This window comes from Archocentrus centrarchus, chromosome 7 (genome assembly GCF_007364275.1).
Source record: "Archocentrus centrarchus isolate MPI-CPG fArcCen1 chromosome 7, fArcCen1, whole genome shotgun sequence".
Classification (NCBI taxonomy): Eukaryota; Metazoa; Chordata; class Actinopteri; order Cichliformes; family Cichlidae; genus Archocentrus; species Archocentrus centrarchus.
Window position 1 is genome coordinate 17,180,907 of NC_044352.1, and position 15,305 is coordinate 17,196,211.

The window sequence follows — 15,305 nt, forward strand, 5'->3', positions numbered from 1 at the left end:
CTTTCACAATGAAGTTCAAGCCACAGATCACACAGCTTATAAACAAAGTTACACACATCCGACCGGGAGCCCTCAGCAGGGAAACCATTCTTTGTAGACAAACACGAAACGTCTTTATCCTTGGCTGTCAGTGAAACAGGGAATTTGGGGCTGGGTTTTACAGCCTGCTCAAAAAACACATGTCCTTTAGCGGCTCCTTTGTTCAGCCCAATGTCAAGAAACTCAGTCTTTACATTAACAGGCATGGCAACAGAGTTACTCACGAAACCTGGTGACTGAGTATGAAGCGGCGACGGCTGTGTGGAATCTGGAGGCTGTGGTGACCGTCTCCGCGGCGTTATCCCGCTCTGCTCCCGCGGCGATTCTCTACGATGCTGTCGGGAGCTTGGCCTTCCTCCCTCAGCAGCAGGCAGCGGTGAAGCAGAAGTGCTGGGAGGCCAGGGACCCCTGTGTCCCAGGAATCGGAAAAATGACTCCTCCGGAGTCATTCCGGGCGTCGGCTCCGGGGAAACATCTTTTTGCTTCCCCTGGGGTCTCGTCCTCCGTTGCTGTGGCGTGGAAAACCGTGGTGTGGACGAATCATGCTGCTGCTGCCGGGGACTCCCCTTCCTCCATGGCTGCGGCGACTGCTGAGGAAGGGAGAAGCCAGTGAGCAGAGTGGCAGGTGACAGAAAAATTCCGCCGGTCCGAACAGTCCACGGCTCAGGCGAAGGAGGTGAGTGGCGTCGCCGGGAACCTCTCAAAGACGCCGGTCCCCCCCGAGCCCAGCGAGTGCCGCGGTACTTTTCCATGTCTGCGGGGTCCATAATGGTCGCGTCGTACTGTCATGGATCAGCTGTGTGGCAGGAAAGAAGGGGACCCCAAGGCAGACGAGGTAAATGGAACAGACAGTCTTTAATTGGCAAAGTGCAGGACGGAACCAGGAACAAAACCAGAACTCAAAACCAGGACAAAAATGAATCACAGAGGAACACAGCAGGGGAGCGAACGACGACGACGCGACGAGGACAAAGTGAAAACACCGACAATATAAACACAGCAGGTAATGGGCAAATGGGAAACAGCTGGGAGGGAAACACAGGAAGCACAATTAAACCAAAAGCGCACAGACAAAAGACCTACCAAAATAAAACAGGAAAGAACCTAACAGAGTACACACTGGCTGAACACCTGGGAATACAGACACCGAAGGATAACCGACACCAGCACAACAGAGCACAAGGGAACAGAAACAGTGAAACCATAATAAAACAGAACTAAATCACCGGAACATAGAATACTGGGCCACCGGCCCAGGACCATGACAGAGATATCTGTGGCAGATTCTGTTATTTGGGCTCTAATCAACCAGCACCTAGGTTTGAGAACTTGAGAATCCACTTCACATGCAAGAATGGAAAACTAGAATTATAGACAACCTCAATTCCATTAAAGATGTTTTTGCTACTGATTACAGTGGCTTGCAAAAGTATTCATACCCCTTGAACTTTTCCATATTTTGTCACATTACAACCACAAACATAAATATATTTCACTAGAATTTAATGTGAAAGACCAACATAAAGTGGTATAATTGTGAAGTGGAAAGAAAATTATACATGATTCAAAACATTTTTTACAAATAAAAAATTGAAAAGTGCGGTGTGCAAAGGTATTCAGCCCCCCTGAGTCAATACTTTGTGGAACCACCTTTTGCTGCAATTACAGCTGCACGTCTTTTAGGGTTTGTCTCCACCAGCTTTGCACATCTAGTGACTGAAATTTTTACCCATTCTTCTTTACAAAACAGCTCAAGCTCAGTCAGATTAGATGGAGAGCATTTGTCAACAGCAGTTTTCAGATCTTGCCACAAATTCTTGATTGGGTTTAGGTCTGGACTTTGACTGGGCCATTCTAACACATGAATATGTTTGGTTTTAAACCATTTCATTGTAGTCCTGGCTTTATGTTTAGGTTCGTTGTCCTGCTGGAAGGTGAACCTCCGCCCCAGTCTCAAGTCTTTTGCAGACTCCAACAGGTTTTCTTCCAAGATTGCCCTGTATTTGGCTCCATCCATCTTCCCGTCAACTCTGACCAACTTCCCTGTCCCTGTTGAAGAGAAGCAGCCACACAGCATGATGCTGCCACCACCATATTTATTGTGGGGATGGTGTGTTCAGAGTGATGTGCAGTGTTAATTCTCCGCCACATATAGCGTTTTGCATTTTGGCCAAAAAGTTCAATTTTGGTCTCATCTGACCAAAGCACCTTGTTCCACATGTTTGCTGTGTCCCCAACATGGCTTCTGGCAAACTGCAAATGGGACTTTTTATGGTTTTCTTTTAACAATGGCTTTCTTCTTGCCACTCTTCCATAAAGTCTACATTTGTGTACTGCACAACTAATAGTTGTCCTGTGGACAGATTCCCCCACCTGAGCTGTGGATCTCTGCATTTCGTCCAGAGTCACCATGGGCCTCTTGGCTGCATCTCTGATCAGTGCTCTCCTTGTTCAGCCTGTAAGTTTAGGTGGACGGCCTTGTCTTGGTAGGTTTACAGTTGTGCCATACTCTTTCCATTTCCGGATAATGGATTGAACAGTGCTCTGTGAGATGTTCAAAGCTTGGGAAATCATTTTATAGCCTAAGCTTGCTTTAAACTTCTCCACAACCTTATTCCTGATATGTCTGCTGTGTTCTTTGGACTTCATGATGCTGTTTACTCCCCAATATTCTCTTAACCAACCTCTGAGGCCGTCACGGAGCAGCTGTATTTGTACTGAGATTAGATTACACACAGGTGGACTCTTTTTAGTCATTAGCAGTCATCAGGCAACTCCTGAATGCAGTTATTGCACTCAGAGAAAAGGGGGCTGAATAGTTTTACACACCGCACTTTTCAGTTTTTATTTGTAAAAAATGTTTTGAATCATGTATAATTTTCTCTCCACTTCACAATTGTATAACACTTTGTGTTGGTCTTTCACATTAAATTCCAGTGAAATATATTTATGTTTGTGGTTGTAATGTGACAAAATATGGAAAAGTTCAAGGGCTATGAATACTTTTGCAAGCCACCATACATGTCTATTGGCCGCAACTCTGCAAATAAACACCACATCAGGCTATGAGATGAAACTGAGACAAGATACATACACCCCAGTTACAGGGAAGATGTGAAACGACACAAGAGCTTCTTAATATTCTGACAATTAGGGAATCTGAAAGCCCCTTAGTATCTCCAGTAGTTTGGTCAGGAAATAGAATGGAACAGTAAAACTGTGTTAACTAAAGGAAACTAAATGCCTGCACAATTTAAAAAACACATTCATTTACTAGTACACTTAAACTTGGACAAAATAAAGATTTAAAAAAAAAAAAAAAAGCTTATGCTGTTCTTACAGATGTTGACAAAACTGTTGGTACCCTTCTTTTAAGGAAAGGTACCAACAGTGGTAATTCAAATAACTTGAAAGTGACAAAAGTAATAATAAATAAAAATTTACTGAAAATTAACTCATGAAAATCCAATATTGCTTTTGAATTGTGGTTCAACAGAATTATCCATCCATCCATTTTCTTCTGCTTATCTGGGGCTGGGCCGTGGGGGGCAGCAGGCTCAGCAGAAAAGCCCAGACCTCCCTCTCCCCAGCCACCTCCACCAGCTCATACAGAGGGACCCCAAGGCATTCCCAGGCTAGCCAAAAGATATAATCTCTCAAGCGTGTCCTAGGTCTGCCCCAGGGCCTCCTCCCAGTAGGTCATTCCCAGAACACCTCACTAAAGAGGCACCCAGGTGGCACCCTAATCAGATGCCCGAACAACCTCAACTGGCTCCTTTCAATGTGAAGGAGTAGCGGCTCTACTTTGAGCTCTACTTTGACTCTACCGCACTCCTCACCCTATCTCTAAGGTAGAGGCCAGCCATGGCTTGAAATGGTCATGGACTTGAATTCTGGTTATTACTGGTTATTATGAAAAAACTGTATACAAGTCTCTTGGGCTTCTAGGAAACTTTCAGTGCCTGATGGAAAAGTTCACTTGAGTTTTCTCATTCTGAAAGAAAACTGCTTTTTAAAGTAAAAGTAAAAAAGAAAACAACAAAAAAAAAGTTTTTGCCAGGGTTTGTTTAGTGCCCCATCTGTCCAAAATGGAGGTGAACCTGGAGATGTTCAATCATATAAAGGATTGTGATTTGCATTTTTTTTATACACAGCAGTTCAAAGTTGTCTTGGCTCCTATCAGATTGACATCTGGGTTTTTTTTTTCTGTGACCAGTGGAAAGGTTAGTCACACTGAGGTAGATATTTAAATATTTGTATTTGCTATCCAAATAGGTATTTAAAGTATCATCTCAGTGATCTGCCATTCCTTTTCCCATGGTAGTAAATGCAAAATTTGTTGTGCTGTGAGCCATCAGAGAGCCCCATTACTAAGAGCCCCACCCAGCTCCTTTGAGTTTTGCATTATCAAACATAAAAACTCATTTGCAATTAGGACTAAACAAACAGACTGAGAAACAGCTTTTATGCCAGAGCCATCATTGAACTGACCTCTGTGCTGTTAAATTGAAAGGGATGTGGTGTTGTGGTGGTGGTTGTGTGTGTGTGTGTGTGTGTGTGTGTGTGTGTGTGTGTGTGTGTGTGTGTGTGTGTGTATTGTGGTTTCTTTTGATTTTACTATGTATTGTGTTTTAACTACTTTATTAAATACAAAGCGCCTTGAGGCGACTGTTTGTTGTGATTTGACGCTATATAAATAAAATTGAATTGAATTATTTATCGTTGAGGCACCTGGAAAGACTGCACTTTGAATTGCATTGCGCAACTTGTGTGTACAATGATAATAAAGATTCTATTCTATTCCATTGTATTCTACTAGTAAATGTCTGTAATACAATCGTCTATTGGTGAAAACTCCAACGTACAGGCAGCAAGCCAAAGGGATACAAGAATACCCACCCCAGCTCACCGTCTCTCACTGAGGGCAACTCCAAACTGGAACACAGGCCAGCCCCTCTCCAGCAGACTGGTTCCAGAGCCTAGTGTCATGGTCCTGGGCTGTGCGCCCAGCATTTTGTGTTTTATTGTTGTAGGTTCTGTTTTCACTGAGTTCTGTTATGTTCCTACTTTGTTTTGGTTTGATCATTCATCTTAGTTCCTGTCTTGTTATTGTTACAGTTTGATTTCCTAGTTCCCTTTGTTCCTGTCTCCCCAGGGTCTGTGTTCTTTTGTCTGTTTTGTCCATTTTTCATGTCCCTGGCCTCCTGTGTTTTTTTGTATTGAGTATTATTCCCAGTGTTGTAACTAGTCTGCGTCTCTGTCCCATGTCTGTGTTTCTCTTTGTCTCTTTCCCCATGTCTTGATCCCTGTTTAGTTCCGTCTGTGTCCCAGTCCTCTGTGTTGTTTAGTCTGTGTGTACCATGTTGGCTTACTTCTTGTTTTATTTTGACAGTCTTGTGTTCCCTGTACTTTGTGTTTAGTTTTACTTCTCCTGTGTTATTAGTTTCATTTGTTGCACCTGTTGTTCCCTACTGTTTCCATTTAACTCTGATTACCTAGTGTGTGTATTTAAGCCCTCAGTTGTTCTGTTCTTTGTTGTGTCATCGTCGGTGATTCCTGCTCTGTGTGTGTGTGTGTGTGTGTGTGTGTGTGTGTGTGTGTGTGTGTGTGTGTGTGTGTGTGTGTGTGTGTGTGTGTGTTGTAACGGGAGTTGAAGTGAAGCCAGCCACGGAGGTGTGCAGGTGGATAGCTAAAAGAGCAATGACTGGTAACATTCCACAAAATGGTGGTTTATTTCCAACATCAAAAATAAAATAAAATAAAGCACTGGCTAAGCTGCACACTACTGAGAAAACACAACATTCTGCGCACACACAAAAGTAAGGTCTCTCTCTCTCTCTACAGAACGACGAAGAAAGGGCAACTCAACAGTCAAAACAGGCAAGAGGTGCCACCATGTGGTGGTACACAGCATTACAATAACAGTGACCTTTACAAAGTGTGTCTCCCCGTCCCTGTGTGTCACCCTATCTCTAAGGGAGAGGCCAGCCACCCTTTGGAGAAAGCTCATTTCTCCTGGTTGTATTCGCAATCTCATTCTTTCAGTCACTACCCAAAGCTCATCGCTGTTTCATATGACAGCCGCTTCACACTTGGCTGCGAACCATTCCACTGTGAGCTGGAGGCCATCACCTGATGAAGCCTGATGAAGGCAAAGGGCAGCCCCGGTGAAGTCCAAAACCCACAGGAAATGAGTCCGACTTATTGCTAGCAATACACCAAGCTCTCCATGCAGTTTGTCCACGTCTATAATATTGAGGAAAAATTATCAATCTTAAGTGTGCAAAATGGTTTTCTGTCATGGACTTGAAATCTGGTTATTACTGGTTATTATGAAAAAACTGTGTTCATGTCTCCTGGGCTTCTAGGAACAGAATGCCACAGGGCATTGCGAACCCTTTTAATAACTTTCAGTGCCTGATGGAAAAGTTCACTGGAGAGAGAAAACTGCCTTTTAAAGCAAAAGTAAAAAAGAAAAGAAAAAAAGATTTTTGCCAGGGTTTGTTTAGTGCCACATCTGTCTAAAATAGAGGTGAACCTGGAGATGTTCAATCATATAAAGGATTGTGATTTGCATTTTTTTACACAGCAGTTCAAAGCTATCATTGGCATAGCAGTGAAAGGAGATTCCATGTTTTCTAAGAATGGATCCCAATGGAATAGATAAAGTGAAAAAAGCAAAGGCCCCAAAATTGAGCCCTGTGGAACCCCACATAACATGGGGGTAGAGGAGGAATCAGAGCAAGCAAAGTTAACTGAAATACTTCTGCCTGCTAAATAAGATTTAAACCATTCCAGAGCAGTGCCGCGAATACCCACAAGATACTGTAAATGGGATATTAAGATATCGTGGTCAACTGTATCAAAAGCAGCACTTAAATCAAGCAGAACAAGAACCACATAGTCACCAGAATCAGATGCCAGGAGAATATGAAGCATTGTTGTTTTTACCTTATTGTTTTTGGACAAATAAACTGGTAATATTTGGTTTAACTGGTGTCTCTTATTATTTGTCATGGCCCTCGAGCTGGACTGTGACAACAGTAAGATTAAGTTAGGACATTTAATAAAAAAATGTCACTGTTAATCAATAATTTTATATACAAGAAACAAAGCAGCAATCAAGAGAAGCAAAGACGGTTCATGAAGAGACGTGTGTCCGGGTTAGGTTATTAGCATAATCGTTCCTGTCATGAGACATATCCAGTCAAGTTAAAAAGAGGTTGAAAAAATGCTTCAGAAAAAACTGAAACAAAATAGATCTCACAGTCTGAACCTGAGGTGTGTCTGTCATTTAAATAAACAGGTGTGACTCCGCATGCCACACAAAAGTACATATTAGTTATACCCATACACGCTATTTATACTGTATATAAAGGCCTCTCCCTCTCTCTCTGTGTGGAGTTTGCATGTTCTCCCCGTGCTTGCATGGGTTTCCTCCGGGTACTCCGGTTTCCTCCCACATTCCAAAGACATGCACTTACTGGGGTTAGGTTAATTGACTACTCTAAATTGCCCATAGGTGTGAATGAGAGCGTGAATGTGCGTGTGAAAGGTTTTCTGTCTCTCTATATTGGTCCTGCGACAGGCTGGCGACCTGTTCAGGGTGTACCCTGCCCCTTGGCCTAGGACAGCTGGGATAGGCTCCAGCCCCCCTGTGACCCTGAACAGGATGAGCGGAAGCGAGTGGATGGATGGATGAACATGTATATATTAGGGGTGGGACTTTAACGCGTTAATTTCGATTAATTAATTACAGGGAAATTAACGCGTTAAAATTTTTAACGCATTTTAATCGCACTTTGCACCCTGGAACGTTTCTCAGTGCACGAGTTCCAGGCATACAGATTATATAGACACACAATGTCCAAATTAGGGGCTGCATCCTGCGAAGGACCCGGCTCACGTCTTTCGCAGCCCACAAAGGCCGGAAGTGAGCGTCTAGCCTTCATATCAGCGTCGCCTGTCGTCACCTCTGCGTAGCTCATGTTTCCTAGCAACCGTGACTGCGAAGCACAGCTGTGTAAAGCAGCTGTTAAACGGAGAACGAACTTTTTCTCCTTTTTGTGGTTTAATTTTAAGTCTTTAATTCAAAATAAGCTGTTAAAACAAGCATAACACATTAAAACATCAAGGAATACAGCTGAGAGAAAGATTAATTTCCAACTATATTAAGTGAGACATTAATGTTGAATAAAACTATCCTGTTATGATGCTTAACTTTAATTTCAGGAGTTTGCTTATCACAGGAGCACTTCCACCCTTCGTTGGTCTGTGTAGCAGACTGGTGGGAAAATAAACAAAATCTTGAAGTTTAAGCTTATGTATATTGATTCATTCATCAACTAAACTTAAATTAATATTTATCATGTTAAATATTGAAATGCGATTAAAATGCGATTAATTTCGATTAATTAATTACAAAGCTTGTAATTAATTCGATTAATTTTTTTAATCGAGTCCCACCCCTAGTATATATATATGTTTTTAAATAAAGATGATAAATCCAATGCTGGAGTGCTGGACAGGAGAGTCCATGTGTTAGTCAAATCTCAGATTTAGGAGAATCAATGCAGGTTTTGTTCTGGTCGTGGAATGCTGCACCAGCGATTTATCCTCTCAAGGATATTGGAGGGTATTTGGGAGTTTGAACAACCAGTCTACATGTGCTTTGTGGACTTGGAGGAGCCATTTGATACTCTGGACGTTGCTTCAGGAGTATGGGATAGCTGTCCCATTGCTACGAGCAATATAGTTCCTGTACAACCGCAAACAGTGTTCAGTCCACCTTGGCAGGAACAGGTTGGATGCCCCAGTGGGTACTAGACTTCACCTGAGTCAAGTTTTCTCTTGAGGTCAGCTCTCATTTCCCAATCAGCAGCAGATGCCAGAATTCCTGAGCCACTTGATGTCCTGCCAGAACTCTTCCCTGCACTGATGAACCCAATTAAGTGAGGGGTTGCTGTCCCTGAAATGTTACGGGTCTTTCTCCAGACCTGAAGCCAGTTCAGCCAATATCTGCTCATGCCTCCATCTAAACTTGCCATCAGCCAGTCTGGTCTGGCATAATGACAAAACATGTCCTAGGTTGGCTGGTCTTCCACACAGCATGCACCCTGAATTCTCAGCCAGTCCCCAAGGGTGGGGGCTCACTGGTGTTGGCAAAACATAATATGTGGAGCACAGGAGAAATTTTATGCACTTCTCATCCATCCCCCCACATATCCCTCCACCCCAAAGACCTGCCTTGAACACCACCCCAGCATGACCACCTCCCCTGGCTTTTCATGGACACTGCCTTTGCTTCATGATGTTCTTCCTCCACCAGGCACAGCTCTTCCTGGACAAGGCTGTGTCACCCCGTGATATTAGAGTACCTCCACCTTGCCTTGGTTATGACTCCTAGACCCTGCCTGCCTTGACTGACAGACCCCACAATGTCCTTGTGACGAAGTCTTGCTTCCGCTTCTGCAATGCAATATTTGTTGTGCTGTGAGCCTTTAGAGAGCCCAATTACTGAGCAGCTCAGCTTGTTTGAGTTATGCATAATCAAACATAAAAACTCCTTTGCAATTAAGTGGCGTTTGTTAGTTATATTGTCTAGAGGCAGATCAAAATGAATGACTTCACACAACACAAGTAGTTCAAATATTGGTTGGGAAAATGCTGTTCAAAATACTAGGGTCTGAATGGGGAAAGGGGGAAAGAGGGAGTGACTACCCAGAGCTCCAGTGGTTGAAGGGCCCCAAGCAAGATCAGAATGAAATGTTCCCTAGCTAGCTCGGTGTCAGCTGTCCAGAGACAGGGGAGTCTGCTGACAGTAATTGTAATATTGGGAATAAATAAGCATGTTTAGCTGCCCAGGTTCTCGTAAATGATTTGAACACATACCAATCTGATTTAAACCTTGTACCTGACTGGATACCTCCTTATCATGATTCTGAAGATTCAAAAGCCTCAGACAGTAAAAAATGAAGATGTGTAAATCTCTTTATAGCCCTTAGGATTCCCTACTAAAGAGCTGAGGATATTTCACTTTCCATTTCATGATGTATTCACTTAAACCCCAGGTCTGTAAGCACTGATATTTTTGGATGTTTTTATTATTTTTAATACTAGATTTTACATACAAATTTCATCTTACCAATGATTAAATATAATCAAAAGGGTGGAACTGTAGTGGAAAATTTGTATTTCAACTTCTGTGTACTATAGTACACTCTGACTCTATCCCTCTTAACCAAAGTGTGTGCAAAAATGAAAAAAAAAATGTATACTGTGTTCAAGGTCACGAAATATTTTGTGTGGCTTTGTGAACAGGCTGGTGCCTATACATGACTGTGAGAATAAATCTCCCTACAGCTGATCAAAGTTTGTATCCACATGAGTATAAAAGAGGTATTATTTCCCCTTTTTTGTATTAATGCTGGCGTGAAGACTGTTGATACTGTATTGATCCCTTTCTTCACAGTACCAGTCAGAACAATATTATATCTATACACTGAGTGTTACTGCTTAGCAAGAAAATGCATTCTTTCAAATCTGGCTAAGGAATGTTATGTATAGGTTTAAATTTACCACATTTGTCAAGATGGAGATGTTTTGTGGTGAAAAAACATTTAATACACAATACTTCAAAGTACTTCCAGGCTTCCAGTTTTCACTTTATTTACGTGTCCAGATTAGAAGTTTTCCTGATATTGAGGTAGATATTTAAATATATATTTGGGTGTCAAAATACACATGCAAATGTCTATACATTCATATGTTTTTTCCCTTTCAGCATGCCAGATAACCTATAAACTCACACACAGTTTAGTGTACTCCCTTAAGTATTCATTTTGCTTTAGGTGGTTTTAAAAGAAAATAAAAACAATGCTTGCAACAAAAATTAAGATGTGTGTGTTGATATGAATGCCAAAGAGAGGTGTGTATTCATTCATGTATGAGAGTGTTCCCTCCCTGATGAAGGATGTAATAATAGCACACTTGTTTCTGCAGAACCCAAATCACCCCAGACCACATATTGAATGTGCTCTGCTCAGACTCTGCCCAATTTTTATCGGTTTCTGATATCCATCCATTTTCTTCTGCTTTTTGTTTTCAGGGTTGTGGAGCCGATCCCATCTGTCATAGGGTGGGTGGCAGGGTACACCCTGGACAGGTCACCAGCCTGCCACAGGGCTAACACAGAGAGACAGGCAACCATTAATACAGAGAAAACCCCCAAAAGATTGATACAACAAACCCAGTTTATATTCATTCTTGTGAAGTCTGGTCAAAGGTACACAAACTGTTAAAGCTTTCAAATCAGGTGGAGAAACATGTGTCTCTCTGGAATAACTCTGCTATATGTATTGGTAAAACATCTGTGTTTTGGAAGCAGTGGCATTCGAGTGGCATATGCACCATTAGCAATTTGTATAAAGATGGACAATTCATATCCCACGAGGAACTTACTGCACTTTTGATTTGAAGGTAGGGCTAACTTTTGGAAATGTTTACAGATGAGACATTATGTTACCTCAAAATTTAAAGACACTGTAGAAAATGATACTCTAGATTATATTAGGATGCCTTGTGACAGACACACAACTTCTCAATTTTATAAATTGTTAAATTAAAGTTTGAGTAGTGAATCGTCAAACATTAAACTTTTATGGCAAAGAGATTTGAGAATAGAGTACACAAAAGAAAAATGGCAGGCAACCATTAATACAGAAAAAACCCAAACAATCAGACAACCCCCCAGTGAGAAAGCACTTGGTGACAGTGGGAAGGAAAAAACTCCCTTTTAACTGGAAGAAACCTCCTTGATGTTCATCACCATTAGCCAAGGAGAACGGTAAATCTGCAATATAGTGATGACAATTATTAAGATTTAAGATAGTGTTTATTTGTCACATGCACAGTTATACACAGTACAATGCACAGTGAAATGTATTTTGTACCTGCAACCATATACACACACATATAAATAAGAAGAATAAAAATAAAAAAAAAAGTAATTCACACTATACACTATACTCTATATACTATACACTATACACACTTTTATAAATTATAATATTTACATTGTGCAATAATGGTCCAGTTAGGGCTCAGAGTTGAGCAGACGGATGGCTTGTGGGTAAAAACTCTTCTTCAACCTTTCAGTCTTAGCCCTCAGGCAGCGGTAACGCCGGCCTGATGGGAGCAGGGAGAAGAGAGAGTGTCCGGGGTGGCTGGGCTGTTTTAGGATCTTCATGGCCCTCAGCCTGCACTGCTTGGTGTAAATGTCCTGCAGGTTGGGGAGGGTGGTTCTGATGGTCCGTTCAGCTGAACGAACCACCCTTTTTAGGGCCATGAAGTCCTGCTTGGTGCAGTTTCCCATCCAGGTGGTGATGCTCCCACGCATGATGCTCTCGATGGTGCAGGTGTAAAAGTTCCTGAGCACCTTGAGTGGGAGCTTGAAGTCTCTCAGCCGCCTGAGGAGGTAGAGACGCTGTCTGGCCTTCTTCACAGTGATGTTTATGTGATGAGTCCAGGACAGGTCCTGTGAGATGGTCACTCCCAGGTATTTGAAAGTGTCCACTCTTTCCACCTCAGCACCACTGATGACAAGTGGATGGTAGTCCCTCTGCTGCTTCCTGCTGAAGTCCACGATCAGTTCCTTTGTTTTGCTGATGTTGAGCAGGAGGTGGTTCTCCTGGCACCAGTTCTCCAGGCGGGAGACCTCTCTCCTGTAGGTTGTCTCCTCATTGTGAGAGATTAGTCCCACAACAGCAGTGTCGTCAGCAAACTTGATGATGACGTTGGACTCTGACGTGGCCTCGCAGTCATGGGTGTACAGTGAGTACAGCAGAGGGCTGAGCACACAACCTTGGGGGGATCCAGTGTTGAGGGTGAGGGAGGATGAGGTGAGGTGACCCACTCGTACCACCTGTGGTCTGCTGGTCAGGAAGCTGTGAACCCACCTGCACAGGGATGGGCCCAGGCCCAGGTCCAGCAGCTTAGAGACCAGCCTGGAGGGAACTATGGTGTTGAATGCTGAGCTGTAATCTACAAACAGCACTCTCACATAGTTCCCCTTACCAGTGTCTATGTGTGAAAGGGTCTTGTGGAGGAGGAAGGATATGGCGTCGTCTGTGGATCTGTCTGGCCGGTATGCAAACTGTAGTGGGTCGAGGGTGGTGGGCAGTGAGGAGGTGATGAATGTCTTGATGAGTCTCTCAAAACACTTCATCACCACAGAGGTGAGTGCTATGGGCCTGAAGTCATTGGGGCTGCTGGGGTGAGGTTTCTTTGGGACAGGGACTATGATGGACTTTTTAAAGCAGGTGGGAATCACACACAGTTTCAGTGAGAGGTTGAATATCAGTGTAAACACAGGTGCCAGCTGGTCAGCGCAGGTCTTAAGGACACGTCCACTAATACCGTCTGGTCCAGCCGCTTTCCTGGTGTTTACACGTCTAAACGCCCTCCTCACGTCGCGCTCCGTCACAGTGAGTGTCTCCGCCCCTCCGGCCGGGAGCGCAGCGGGCTGTCAGCTTCCCGACTCAAAGCGCGCAAAGAAGATGTTGAGTTCATCAGCCAGAGAAGCGTCGGCACTCACCGGGTGTGTGTGTGGTGCTTTGTAGTCCGTGATGGTGCGTAGTCCCTGCCACAGTCCCCTGGAGTCAGACTGTTGTAGTTGCTGTTCCAGTCTGCGGCCGTAGCGATGTTTAGCCTCTTTCACCGCTCTGCGGACGTTGTATGATGCAACCTTGTAGTCCTCCATGTTCCCAGAGGCGAGGCCGGAGTTGTAGGCAAGGGTGCGGGACCTCAGGGCGTCACGGACAGATTTATCCACCCACGGCTTCTGGTTGGGAAAAGTCCTGATGGTCCTCCTAAGTGAAGTGTCTTCAACAACTTTCCCAATAAATCCCACAACAGTTTCCGTAAACTCCTCGATGTCTCCGCCTGCGCTGCTGCGAAACATGTCCCAGTCAGTTGAATCCAACGCACCCTGCAGAGCGGCCTCTGTTTGATCAGACCACCGTGTCACTTCTCTCACAGCAGGGGGTTCCTGCCTGAGCCGTTGTTTGTATTTCGGCATGAGAAGTACAGAGGTGTGGTCAGACTTCCCAAAAGGCGGAAGAGGCTTTGCTTTGTAGCCATCTTTGAATGGAGAGAGGTCTAGGGTCCTCTCTCCTCTGGTGGGGCAGTCGATGTGTTGAATAAACTCCGGTATTACCTTTTACAAGTTTGCACTGTTAAAGTCCCCGGCTACGATGAGAGCCGCATCACGCTGGTTAGCCTGATAGGTGGAAATCGCCTCATGTAGCTCGGATAGTGCAGTGTTTGTGTCCGCCTGAGGTGGAATATAGATGGCGCTGAAGATGACCGAAGTGAACTCGCGGGGCAGGTAGTGGGGGCGGCATTTCAGGGTTAGGAGCTCCAGGTTAGGTGAACATGATTGTTTCAGAAGGACAACATTCCTACTGTCACACCAGTTGTTATTAATCATTAGGCACACACTAGGGTTTAATATTTTTCCCGAAAATGACATGAATCAAATCCCGGGAAATGACGAGCCATTTCCCGGGAATCCCGGGAAAAAGTTTATTTATTTTTTTATTTTTAATTAGGCCTTCTGTAGCCTGTGTCGGCCTTAACCTATTGTGATATTGTAGAGGTAGCTTTCCAGCTATGTCCTGTTATGCCCAGTAGGGGGTAACGTCAGCTTGATTAACGCAATAAAACCTACATCTCGACATTTGAGTGTTCGAGCTATGCGGTGTTGTATCGTTCCTCAACACTCCCTTAACAAATATAATTCGAATATTCCTCCATTGTACATGGAATTATACCAAGCTATTTTACAATTGCTGGTGCAAAACAATACGGTTCATCTCCACAGCATTGATAAAGGCTCAGCCACGCTGTCGTGGCGACATCTGTTGCACTATATCTCCACCAGTGGAACGCTGTAATAGTCATTGAAAAGTTAACTACCGTACTACACTATAATATGGCATAACACAGGGCCTTGAGTAATGCACTACAACTTGGTCATTGCCATTCTGGCAACAGCAAATTTATAACACCGTGTCTGAGGGTTAAAGTAGGTTCGCTGTGAATCGTCTTTTGAAAAACTGGCCAATCCTTATAGCCTAAAAAATATACATTTTACTCAACTCCATTTTAAAAGCGAAATATGTTAAAGCAATCTATTTCATGATACTTTCTTCACACATTAGGCCCGTATCCTAATTCATGAGTAAGCGGCTGCAAACGAGGAAAAG